Raw genomic sequence first — 13,585 nt, forward strand, 5'->3', positions numbered from 1 at the left:
GATCCTGCCATCGGATCAGCATGGTTTGCCGGCCACAGTGTGCCGGCCACAGAGGCCACTAAGGGGTGAACCAAAGGAAAAGGAATACGTTTCTCTCTCTCTCTCTCTCACTGTCCACTCTGCCTGTCAAAAAAAAAAAAAATTCAATATTTAGGAGCTTTTCATAAATAAACCTTTTACTGATTTCTAATTTACTTCCAATATTATTCCAGATTACATGTTTTATATGATTTTAATTTTTTATACTTTATTGAGTTTTGTTAATGATCCGAATGTCGTATATGCTTTGAGTGCACATGACCAGAATGTGTTTTCTGCTTTTATTGGGCACGTGTAAATTAGAAAAAGTATTTAGTTTTTCTATCCATTACTAGATTTATTAAATACAGTAGAAAAAATGATAGGCATCTGAGGGAATAGCAATAAATATCAACAAAAATTAACAAAAAAAAGTTCATGGAACTGGAAAGTAGGGAGTGAAAAGTAATGTCTGAAAAAATTCCAATTGATGAAAAAAAAAAAAAAAAACACAGCAACCCCAGATCCAGGAAGTTCAATAGATCCTAAGCAGGAGCATTGACAGTATAGGAGGACGCATCATAATCAAGTTTTCTGAAACCATGAGACAATTTTAAAAGCAGCCAGAGATAAAAGATGGATTCCTTATAAAGAAACAAATTAAAGAATGTCAGCATATTTCTCACAAGAAACCATGCAGACTGTTAGACAATGGAAAGGCATCTTTAAAGTGTTGAGGGTCAAATCTTTCAATCCAGAATATCCAGCAAAAATATCTCTTACAAATGAAGGCATGGAAGGCCTTTAGTACTAATGAAAGCTAAGAGAACCCATCACTGAAGACATGCACTATAAGATATGTTATAAAAGAAACAAAACAACATATCCCAGCATAAGAGAAATGGCACCAGATAGCCAAATGAATGGACCAAAAAGAGTGATTAGTGCCTCAAATGGCTAATATATGTGAAATTAGAAAAAGTATTTCTTTCTTTGTTTTTAAATTTCCTTACTATGTGTACTGAAATCTGTTATGCAGATAAAGGTTTAGTATATAAAGCTATGCACGAAGACAAGGGGTTACAAGTATGCTGTTCTAACTTTCTTGCACTGTATGTCAAGGGGTGTGATAGTTTAAGACAGTAAACTCTGATGATTATAACAATTATTATAAACCAATGTTGCATAATTTTAGTTCATGTATTCTACTTTATTTCCAGAATTTTAATCTGTATACTTTAATATACCTTCTATTTTTCTCCTCCTAATTTTGTGTTGTCCTGTATCTCATGAAACAGGTTTTATAATTTGTGAGCAGAGCAGTACTCAAAAACTCAAGGGTGCCCTTTGTGGATCTTAGCTTTCTCTTGCTGAAGCTCCCTTTGTGTCTGGCTCTGGATACAATAATTCCAGCTACCCCGGCCCTTCCTGACTCAAAGCCTTATCTCTTCCACCTAATGGTACCACTGGGCTCTGGGTAGCTCCTCCCTTTGCTGTGGTCTGGATGTGACTCATAGCATTAGGCTAAAGCACTTAGAACTTGCAAGAATCATCTGGTTTATTTTCTTCTCTCTGGTCTCACAGTCCACTTCTGATTGTTGTCCAGCATCTGATAATCACTGCTCCATCTCATTTGTCTACTTGTATAGTTGATTGTGACAAAAGACAATTTAAGTACCACATGGTCTTTTATAGGAGGAAGTGGATTCCTCCAGAAATCCTTTTGTCTACCCACCGGAATATGGTGGTTCCCACCTCTTTGTGCACTCAAAGCTGCATATCCAGGCTATGACTGTGTGAAGTGTTTGAACTTATAAGTTGCAGCTATAGTTTCCATTTCTCCTGGTCTCTAAACACCTTGAAAGCATTGACTGTCTTACTCATATTAGTGCTTTAGCACTTATCATGGTATCTGGCGCACAAACATTCTTAAACTTGTATTCAACCTCTTTTTCCTTGTGACCCATTTCTTTGGCTCTCGGAACACATTAGGCTGCAGAAACCACATCCATATCAGGAATGGCAGAAAGGGGCATATATTTCCCTCATCAAAGTCCTGGGCAGATGCCCATCAATCATCAGGGTTCTACTTTTCGCCTTGAACCCAAATGTGGTTTTGGACGCCTTCCTAACATGATTCCTGCGACCTCTTGCTTATGCATGTAAGTTCACTGTTCTACTGAAACTTGATTCTCTCCATGACTTAGAAATACTATTTAGAGACAGAAAACTTTATTTACGTATTCAACACTGATATGACACTTCGTGTGTGCTAGCGTCATGCTAAGCACTACTTATATAAACTACTTTATCCTTCTTATGTGATGTTGGAACTTGTATTATTTCCATCCTACAGATGAGGAAAATGAAGCCCAGAAATGTTGAGTGTCTTGTCCAAAAGTCCCACCGCTAGGAATGGTATGATGGTACTAGATTGTCAGTGATGTGTATAGATGCCACTCTGGGGAATTATGCTCCCATGCCCATGCTTATCACATATTATTATGCCTTCTCTAGGGCCTAATTCAACTAAAATCTGTCTATGAAGAAATGAACAAAGTGGTAAACACCTCTTCCCTGACAAGCAGCAAAGTAGGACAGGTTGAAGTAGGTGGGGTTCAGAGCTCAAAGTACCTGGCTCTTGGTACACAGGAAAAAATGTCAATTATCCTTTGGGATTATTCATGTAGCGACTATCTATCTTGCCCTTTCTATGTTCCAGGTTCTGCTGGGAAGAAGATGAAAACATTCAGCCAAATGAAGTGCACAATAGGTACATGCTGCCAGGGGTCACAGTGGACCCAAAGACCACTACATTCACGAGGGCTCAGCCGAAATCCAGGACCTGCCCACTCGGCTGATAAGCATCATTCATGCCCTGGACAGGATTTTTTGAGGGGTGGGGGAAAGCCACCTTGCAGCAGTGCTGGGACTACCACTGGGAAGGACGGGGGCAAGCTGGAGGGTGGCCTGTATTCCCCATCTTCAAACATTCAGTGACTATCGCCGGGCATCCTACCGTAAGGTGCTTCTGCACCCTCCCACAGCTCTTTTCTAAGGCACACAAATGGTGCCTGCTCATCTACAGACCAGAGCCGAGAAGCAGCATGAGACTGAGCAGTAGAATGGCAACAGCCTACCTAGCATAGTTTTTGTCCAACAGTAGGATCAGAAAATACATAACCATCTTACAACAGAATGAGTCTCTTGGTCTCTCTGTCTCTCTCTCTCTCTCTCTCTCTCTCTGTGTGTGTGTGTGTGTGTGTGTTTAATACCTAGGTGCCCCAGAGGAATGGATTAAAACAATACAGAGATTCCCCGGGTTCTACAGTAGGATACTGGAACTCTGTGGATAGGAAGAAGTGGGGAATTTATTTCACTTGTTTTGAGAATTGGCTAGTCAGCCTGACCCTGTCCACCCGTCACCCCTGGGTGCCCCACAGAACTCAACAGAAATGCTGAACACAAACTCAGTCCACATGCTTAATTATTAAACACGGTAATTATCCAGGCTGATTGGGGTGTGTGTTACATTGTGTGTCATTGCCCAAGGTCATTCACGCTGGGCTCTGGTGGGGCTGGGGGAGGAATTGCTGCATCAGATCCTTCGGAAAAAATCTCATTTCTCAGGAATTCCACTTCTCACTTCAAAGCCTATTAGATGCTGTGTTTTTCTGCAGCCCCAGAGCACAATATTGTCCAAACATACGTTTTAATGGGCTGCTCTACCTCACCTTGCTTTCCTGTGGTATGGAGAGCTGCCTGTCTGTGCACAAGCTTTCTGGGGCCCTGGAGTCTCCATCCCGTGAATGCTGGCCCCCTTTCTGCCTATGGAGCTCAAAGGAAGTAGAGAAAACCTCCAGGAGCCTCATTAACTGTCTGGGGTCTGGAATGGAATGCGTGCTTCTAGAACTCTGGGCAATTCAATTTTAGGGACACCATATGCCTTTGTTAACTTCCAGACAACAAATTAAAAGGTAGGAGAGAATGCATATTGATACACAAGGGCACATCAAAAAGCCTATGGAAAAATGCAATTAATAAATTATTTGGTGCAAAAGTTGTTTGAGATCCGTGCATAATTTTTTCATAGTACACATTTTTCCCATGAAATTTTGAGGACTCCTTGTATGCTATACATAGGATTATTAAGATCTAAGGAAAACAAAATGAGGGATTTTTTTTTTTTGGGCAAAACATACCCATGGTAAACCAAACAAAAACAAGAAGGACAAAATGAAATGGAAAATAGGTTGTCTTCGGGAACTGAACTCCCAATGCCAGTTCTTTGCTTCACTAATTGATCATGTTTGTACATACAAGAAGAATACATATACATGCATGTATGTATGTATGCAAGGACATTTTAATAAGTATGCATGTATGTTCATGTATGTATATATGTGCATACAAGCATAGGAGAATAAGTGAAACTTAACTTTTTTATGTGATTATTCATTCCACACAAATCTATTAGGCCTTATTGCCTGAGGTAATGGTAGGGACTCTTAGGCATGATGATTGGTCAACAAAATGTGCTGTTTAGAGACTGCAGAAAACCTAGCAGCTTGGATTTTCTAATTTCATATTGAAGGATAAGCTGGCAAGGCGAGACTTTAATTATATTATGTCTACTATGCAACAGTCATCACACAAAGAATTTAATGAACACAGTCCCAGCCACTTGATTTGCAAGGCCCAGTGCGAAATTTAAAAATGCAGATCCCTCCCCTTGTTCAGAAATTAAGACTTTCAAGACAGGACAGCAAAATATTGCACCGAGCAAGGGGCTTGCTAACATGAGATGCTGGGCAGTGTCCAGCTCACATGCCCGTGAATCTGGTCCTGTGTACATCGCTTCAAATTTATCCATAAAACAAACCAACACCGGAAATGCTCATTGCTTTACTGCGTAGAGGAAGAGCTGAGATTTGGGGGTTTAATAGCTCAATCTTCTTTCTAGTCCCTATACCTAAAGGAAATCATGGCTTGCAAATAGCACCCACACCAAAACAACATGGGCCCCCCAAAAGAAAGGAAATATTTGACCCTGATATTGGTCATCTGGACAATGTGAATTTTATATGTTAGAGCTGTTCCAACTTCCAGCTACCAGATGTCTGTAAAAATTCATAGCAGGCTATTAAATTTAGCAGATCCTGTCTTAATTAGATTAGCGTCTGCACAGCACGACGGCAGAGTGTCTCTCTGATGGAGGGTTTGTACAGATTTCTGGTGGGAATTCTTTATGGAGGATGCAGTCTTTTATCCACAGAGATGGACGCGTAGAGGGGAAAAAAATCCGAGAAAACATCCTACCTCCTCATAGTATTAAAATGCGGTCCTGGTGTGTCAAGGCAGAAACATGGGTCTTTATTTCAGCGATGTTTCCTTTTTTGTTTGACTTCAGAACCGGAATGGTTGGGGATAAAGCTGGGGGAGGGGTGTGCAAAACCAGCAGCCAGGAAAACAGCATACGGGAGGTGGAAAACCACAAGCAAATTCTTGTCGTCAAATCCGCCAATAAATCTCACACCAAAGGAGTGCTCAGTGTTCAGTTGCCCGTTAGTGTGTGAGTTATTTTATTTTTTCTTTTCAGACAGGAAACAAAACTGCACAGTTTGTCTTGAGTCAGTCTTACGTGATTAAACGCAGCATCTAGGAGTATGCTCTCTCTCCGTTTAAGGTCACCGAAAAAGCTCGGTGGAGACCAAACTCTGCCTGCCGTGGAGTGGGGGAGACATCGCTTGTTTATCGACGTGGCCATGTGTATGATGACAGCTGTGAGAGCCGAGTGGCTCTTCTTGGTGCCTGGTGCGTAGGTCACCCCTTAAAGCAAACAGCTGTGGGTAATTTTGCTTGTCATCGGATGCACCAGCTGAAAGGTCATGGCCACGCAGAGACCTTCTTCCCTGGGCTGTGGGGTCTGGGCAGCAGAACCGAGAGAGAGGACAAAGAAGACAGGGCAAGCATTTGTCTCCACCTCGCAACCTCCCTGCACGCGGGCAGGAGGGGACCTTGGGTTTCCCAAACCCCAGAGCACATGAAAGCAGGCAGGAAGAACGGCCCATCATTTGTTCCCTCGGCAGGCTGATCACATGCACACCATCCGCAGGCAGGGTTACTAGGCAACTGATTAAATAAACGTGCTGGTCCTACAAGCGCGCTTGCAATTAATTAACTTAACCATTTTCATTTCGACTGTTTTCTTGCCTTCTCCACCTCAACCCACTCTGAGCTACTGAAATGCGAGAGGCATTGGGGATCTTCCGGCACTGGGGAGGCGGAGGCTGAGCACCCATTTTGCCTGATTCCTGCTAGTTCTTCCCACACGTGGAATGGAAGGACCTGCTTGGCAGGTAATTAGCATTTTAAGCGGATAAGACAACCTACCCGCCTGAAAAGAGTGGCGGCCATGTAGGTACTCCAAACCTGCCATGCTGCCCAATCAGGCTGCTCACTGACTAGAACAGGATAGAAAAGCATTTCAATAGACGGGTCACAGCAATGTGCGTGGTGTGTGCTGAGGGAGAGCCAGGGACAAGGTACACTCTCATCTCCTACCTGCCAGGGGATGAGGCTGTAGAAATTAGCAAGTCAGCTTCTAAAGGGCCCTGAATGTCCACCTAAGGCATCTCTACTTGATGCCATGGGCAGGGGAAGCCACCACTTGTGGGTGTGACAAGGGAGGTGGCATCACAGATGTTATCTTAGTCACATCAGCCTAGGATTGGGAAGACAGGAGCAGAGAGGCAAGGAGGTGAAGTAGGGCTAGGGAGGAGAGAGGGCAGAAGACCCAAGTGTCAGTGCCTGGGCCTAGGCGCTTGATCAGGAGTGGGGTAGAAGGGACAAAAAGCAGCCTGATTTGAGATTGAGTGGGTACTAAAGGCATAAACTAAAGACAGAAGTGCAGAAAAGTCAGAGTGGGAGGGAGAAAGAGAGTAAAGAAATGTGTAGAGTTTGACATTTCCTGTGTCCTGTAGGGTATTGGCTAAATAAAGCAATTCCTTCCTAATTCCCTAGAAGACAGGAATTGTTGGGACTCCTTGTAGAACAGGTGTTCCCTAGCAGACCCTTGTGTGGGATTGAGTTTTCGCAGTAATTTTCGACACAGGATTGAGAATGGGTGGGTGGAAGGGGTGGAGCGAACCTCCTGCAGAGTTCACCTACTCTGATAGTCTCAGCCACAGACAACACAGCTCTCATAGCCTGATGACACTGCCAGGGGCCATATCTGCTCCATACGGCTGGTCTCTCCTTCCAGCTAGGAGCTGCCGTGTTCCAATGGGGGATAGGCTGGAATTAGTCATGGCAAAGAGATCATCCTGCATGGTTTGATGTACCTCTGATGATGAGAAGTGCTCCTAACACAGGGGACCCCAGGAGGAGTTCCTGGCTGCCAAGCAGAGCAGCCATTGCTCTCTGCCCTGGGAACCAAGGAGCCAGACTTACGGGCTTTGTTTCCTATTTGCCTTAAACTGACTATCTCTGTGTGGTCACTGTTCTGAGCATTTTTCAGAGAAATGTGACTGATCGTGATGTGAAGAAATGCCACAACACAGAAGACCAGCAGGCTCTAAGAAAGATATTGTTAGCATTCAGTGGTAGCATGGGACCCCCCAGTCACCAGGGCCCGGCTTGACTACCTCCCAGGGCCCTGGCCCCGACACCATCAGCTCAGTGAGTCAGCTGAGACAGGAGTGTTGGGGGAGCCCTGTCTTTCCCATCATTTTCCGAACCCCTTGCCCACGGCCTTACTTTTGGAATAGCGTATTCCGCCCCTACCCACAGCGAGTTATTTTCGCCTCTTACTGTTCCCTTTGGGCAGAAATGCCTGCTGAAACTGCATCCTTGTTTCCCAGCTACACTGTCCACTCGGAATACAGTTTTCAGTCCTTGGTGCTTAAGTCCTTGACTGTCTCCTGGGCGGAGCTGGCCCCACCTCGGGCTGTGTGCCGCCTTCTGCCCACTCTCTCGGTAGGGAACAGGACTGAGGGATGAGTCAGCTCTGCAATTTCATAAGCATGGGGCTAGAAGGGAAGCTGAATATCCCTGGAAATGGGGCATGTTGGGAAACTTGCTACTTCTTTATAAACTTTATATTGAAAGTGCCAGCTTGCCGGCGCGGCTCACTAGGCTAATCCTCTGCCTTGCGGGTTCTAGTCCTGGTCAGGGTGCCAGATTCTGTCCCCGTTGCCCCTCTTCCAGGCCAGCTCTCTGCTGTGGCCAGGGAGTGCAGTGGAGGATGGCCCAAGTCCTTGGGCCCTGCACCCCATGGGAGACCAGGAGAAGTACCTGGCTCCTGCCATCGGATCAGCGCGGTGCGCCGGCCGCAGCGCGCCGGCCGCTGTGGCCATTGGAGGGTGAACCAACAGCAAAGGAAGACCTTTCTCTCTGTCTCTCTCTCTCTCACTGTCCACTCTGCCTGTCAAAATAAATAAATAAATAAAAATAAAAAAAGAAAGAGCCAGCTTATGTGAGCGCAATGTGATTTTGTATTTCATACTGATTGGCATGTGAAATTTATCTACATTGACATATGTTGCTCTCATTCCATGATTTAATGATTCCATAGTACTATATTAACCACATCAATATTTATCCTCTTACTGATGAATATTTATATTGTTTCCAGTCTTTCACAAACAATGTTGATCATTTTGAGAGCTGTGAAGGGATTTTATAATAATATGATGTGATGATCTCTAGTCTTTATCTAGAGAATTTATTCCATTTATGTTCATAATGCTTGTAAGGTTTTGACATTTACTTCTACTCATTTATGTTCTTTTTGTTTTTCCTTTCTCTTCTTTTCTGTCTTCTTTGGGTCTGTTAAAACAAATAATTGAGCTAACAATGTCTAAAATCAATAAACATCTCTAGCTTCCTCCTGAGTTATATGGATGTTAACAGTTTTTATTTTGGATTCAATGTTTTCCATCTTATACATTGTTACAGTGCTTTATTTCAACCTTGTGATTATAGCATTCAAAATTAGATACCACTGTTATTCTTTCAAATGGTCAGTTCTTGAGGTCTGCAGTGTGGCGTATGAGGTTAAGCTGACGCCTATGACCTAGCATCCCATGTAGGGGCCAGTTTGAGCCCCAGCTGCTCCACTTCCAATCCAGCTTCCTGCTGATATGCCTGGGAAAGCAGCAAAGATGGCTCCAGTGCTTGGGCCCCTGAAACCCATGTGGGAGACCTGGAAGAAGCTCCTGGCTCCTGGCTTCAGCCTAGTCCAACCCTGGCATTTGTGGCTATTTTAGGGAGTGACCCAACTGATGGAAGATCTCTTTCTCTTTCTCTCACTCTCTCTCTGTCTCTTCCTCTCTCTCTATAACTCTGCCTGTCAAATAAATAAATCCTTTTTTTAAAAAAATAGTCTATCTTCTCTAAATTTGTCTGCCAGTTTCATTGTTCTCAATTACTTTTTTCCCCTTCTGAAATAATTTTCCTTTCTCTTGAAATAAAAAAGAAAGAAATCCTCTAAAAGTTCCTTCCTAAAAGATGCACTAGCACTAAAAAAATTGTTTTGCTCTTCTAAACATGGCTTTATAACAATTTTGATTTTTATATGTTATTTTTAATAATTATAGGCACAGGAAGCTGCTAAGGTAGGACAGGGGGGCCTGCACACTCACACCCAGCCTCCTCAGTGGGAACGTCCCCCCAGGTGTAGTGCATGTAATGCCAATACCAGGAAATTGGCATTGGCACAACCTGAGTTCACTCAGATTCCACCCCCCACCCCCATATCCATGCATTCATCTCTCTCTCTCTCTCTCTCTCTCTTTGTGCTTCTCAATTTTTTAAAAAACTTTTATTTAATAAATATAAATTTCCAAAGTACAGCTTTTGGATTACAGTGGCTTTTCCCCCCTATAACTTCTCTCCCACCTGCAACCCTCCCATCTCCCACTCCCTCTCCCATTCCATTCACATCAAGATTCATTTTCAATTGCTTCTCAATTTTAACCACACACGCAGTACCCCAGGACAAGCTACTGAGCTGCACCACCACCACCACAGGCTCCCTTTTGCTATGTTTTATGGACACACCCACCCCTCACGCCCTCCATCCACAGCCCCTGGCAACTGGCCACTAATCTGTTCACCCTCTCACCTCTAGTTTTGTTATTTCAACAATGACATATAAATGCAAGCCTGCAGTGTGTAGCCTTTTAGGATTGCCTTTTTGCACTCAACAGAATTCTCTGGAGACTCATCCACAGTGTTATACACAACAATAGTTGATGTCTTTGGTGCTTCGGTGGCATAGATCTGCATTCACACATTGGAGAACATTTGCGTTGCTAACAGTTGGGGGCTATTATGAATGGTTATGAACATTCATGTACGCATTTCTGTGTGGACATATGTTTCTCTGGGACAAATGCCCAAACGAGCGACTGGTAGATCATATTCACCCTTGAATTGATTTGAAATATTCTGTAGCTATTTATTAATATTTTCTTGGTAAAATGTAAGTTCTTTGCTTTTCCTGTCTTCATTATTGCTATTGAGAAGTCACCTTCCTGTTAATTATTTTTAGGTTTTAGATTCTTTTTTTTTCCTCTAGCTGCTTTTAAGATGTTTGGTTTGATGATCTCTACACATATTTTTCCTGTTGGGACCTTTTAATTCCGTGAATCTCGGGTTTCATGCATTTTGTCCTTTCTGGAAAATCCTGTCACTGTCACTTTCAATTGCCCCTCAGCCTATTTTTTTCTACTGATAAGGTCGGAGCTTCCCGGTTCTAATTTCTAGGTTGTTTAGTCACTGTTGCAAAATTTCCATCTCTTTATTTTGGGTTGTTTCTCGAATTATATTTTGTAGTTTCCATATTTTCTCATGCTTTGCATCTAATTAATCTTTATTTCTTTAACTTTACTTAACATTTTTTTTTCATATCTGTTTATCCCTTTAATAGTTTCTGTTGTCTTTCTCACATTTTTAAGTAAATTCTTCTTAATGTCTTAAGTCCTGGACTAGCCCGTTCTTATTATCCATTTATTTTAATCATTTGAGTCAGTGGATTTCTTGGGCATCTGGTTCTCCTATCTGCTATTTTTGCTTATGGAAGGCTGCTTTCCCACATCTTTGTTATTCTGCCCTAGAGCTTCCTGGGGCCTCATCTGTGGGTCTGTCTAGCTGGTGGGCTGACAGTGCACTCTTCCCCAGAGATGTTCTGTTTGCATAAACCTCATGCCCCAGGGCTTCACTAGTCTGGGACTGCTTTTGTGCTGATTCCTTGGCTTGAGAATTCCCAAGCCAACTAAGAGTGTGAGTCTAGACCCAAAGCCCATGTGAAGGTAGCCCTTTGGCTCAGCATTCCAGGGATTTATTTTTATTTTTAATTTTTTGGTATACTCAGGCCAAGAGAGACCAAAACAGTGTAATGTGTGCTGGATGTGTTCTAACAGCTCATGAAGCTGGTGTTGATAGAAACCACGTCATCTGTTCAGATTTCTCCATTTATCTCTTTCAGGCCTGAAGAACATAATTTTCCAGCTGTTGGGGGTTCTGCCCATTGACAGCTCAGGCTTGGGAATTGTCCTCAGCTAGCAGTCCTGCCTTTGCCCAGGGGAAGCCTGCAGCCAGGGTATGAAAGCCAGACCTCCTCCTGCATCCAACTAAGGACAACTCTGAGTTGCCCTCCAGCATCTGAACTCTCCGTGGGGCTGGCTGAGCCTTGCTGTGATTGTGTAGACGACTGACTTGCTCTTCCTAGCCCTGCTTCATCTTCCCTCAACAGGCATTGGTCCCGAGAGCTTCCCTCTGTAAACCATCCTGCATGCCCAGCTGTGTCTCAGTCCGATTCCCGGGACAGCAGTGTCTGGCAACACGTGCACCCTTGTCTCCTGATCACGCCTCTGTTTGGCCCTGGATTAGTGCAGGTGTCTCTGGTCACAGCTCCCACATCACCCAACCGCGGTCCTCATCTTGTCCTTGCTTGATTGAAAAAGTCCACATCAGGGCCAGTCTCCACTTGATCTCCATGTTTTAATTCACGTTTGCCCCTGAGAATTTTCTGGATGGCCTTATGAGTTCAGTTACGCAATAAAGGGATGTCTTCTATGTTACCTTCAACATCTACAGGGGCTGTGGAGCTGGAGTTTTTAAGTGGAGGTACAGAGCACCACAGTGTCAGCGTGGAAGACTGGCAGGAGGTTTCCAGACAGGACTGCTCCATAAAATGTCGTCATTAGTGATTACTGATCGTCGTTCTTTTGTTCTGTGAAAATAGAAATTTGCTCACTCCCTCTTTGCCTATTCTGGGAATGTTTTCGGTATTTGGCCCCATCTGTTGCCTGTGGTGGGTATTTTTGGTTGCCTCCTTGTGGCTGCTCCCTGTAAGCATCAGTGCCTCAGAAGGCAAAGCTCTCTCAGCCACAGAGGGTGGGGCTGTGGCCCAACAGCTGCACAGTGCTGCTTGGGCCACTTTCCCAGATCCCTGGAGTCAAGTATTTGCTCTCTCATCCTAGTCCCACCCAGGCTAGCCGACCTACCCATTACTATTTTCTAACAAATATTAGTAGCTCCCCCAAATAGAAAAGACACACTTAAAAATCAATTTTATTGAGATGTACATGATAAAATACACCCATTTGAAGTGCACCTTGTGATGTGATTTCAAAAATTTATAGTCACATGCAACCACAGAAGTTTTCCATCACAATCTAGAACATTCCATCACTCTCTCAAAGTCTTATGGGTTTTTTTCATCAGTGTTCCAAAATGCCTGGCCATTGTAGGAAACCGGCACCTTTCCTAGTCATTCTATAAACAGAATCACACGAAGGTATCCCTTAGAGGGTGGCTTCTCTCTGTGGACATAATGATGCTGAGATCCATTTGTGTTGTTGCATCAGTAGTTCACTCCTCCGGAATGCCCCATTACTTCCTATCCGCTCACCTGTTGGTAGGTGTTTGGGATGATTGTGACGTGAGCTATAATGAAAAGGCTTCTCTAAGTATTTAATAGCACATAACTCTAAATTTCCCTTTCATATTCTCCATTTCTCATTACTATAACGAAACACCAGAGGTAGACTACTTTGTAGAGAAAAGACGTTCAGTTTGGCTCCTGGTTCTGGAAGTGCAAGGTCTAAGGGCTTCCTCTGGTGATGCCTTCTTGCTGGAGAGGCCCACAGTGGCACAGAGTGTCACAGGCTGCATGCGCGTGTGTCTGTCTCCCTCTTCTTAGGAAGCCACCAGGATTTGATCTTGGGCTCCATCCTGATGACCTTACCTAGTCCTAATCTCTTTCCAAAAGCCCCAACACACATCAGAACCAGATGAGGTTCCTACCTGATTTTATAACATTAACTCCTGCTTGAGTTCCAGGAGACAATCCATAACACATTTAAAAATCTCATTTTCTCTATTCCAAGAGACTTGGGGGACTCCCAAGCCCTTAATCTCTTAGCTATCATAGGGTATTTCTGAGATGATATAAATTTGGCTCTACTATATCAGTAGGTTTTCACTTTTTCTAAGAATATATATCTAAGCCAGACAGGATAAACACAACAAAAAAGAAACGAGTTCTTGAGAAATTATG

General features: G+C 43.6%; 1 long non-coding RNA gene across 1 annotated transcript; it reads left to right on the forward strand.

The window, feature by feature from the left end:
- The first annotated feature begins 6,189 nt into the window (after window positions 1–6,189).
- Window positions 6,190–13,339, forward strand: LOC149126409 (uncharacterized). The gene is made up of 3 exons (XR_016233385.1): window positions 6,190–6,377; window positions 11,510–11,623; window positions 12,121–13,339. It is a non-coding gene; the product is annotated as an uncharacterized LOC149126409 (long non-coding RNA).
- Window positions 13,340–13,585: the final 246 nt, after the last annotated feature.

This window comes from Oryctolagus cuniculus, chromosome 5, assembly GCF_051225735.1.
Source record: "Oryctolagus cuniculus isolate XC-2025 breed Fujian yellow rabbit chromosome 5, ASM5122573v1, whole genome shotgun sequence".
Classification (NCBI taxonomy): domain Eukaryota; kingdom Metazoa; phylum Chordata; class Mammalia; order Lagomorpha; family Leporidae; genus Oryctolagus; species Oryctolagus cuniculus.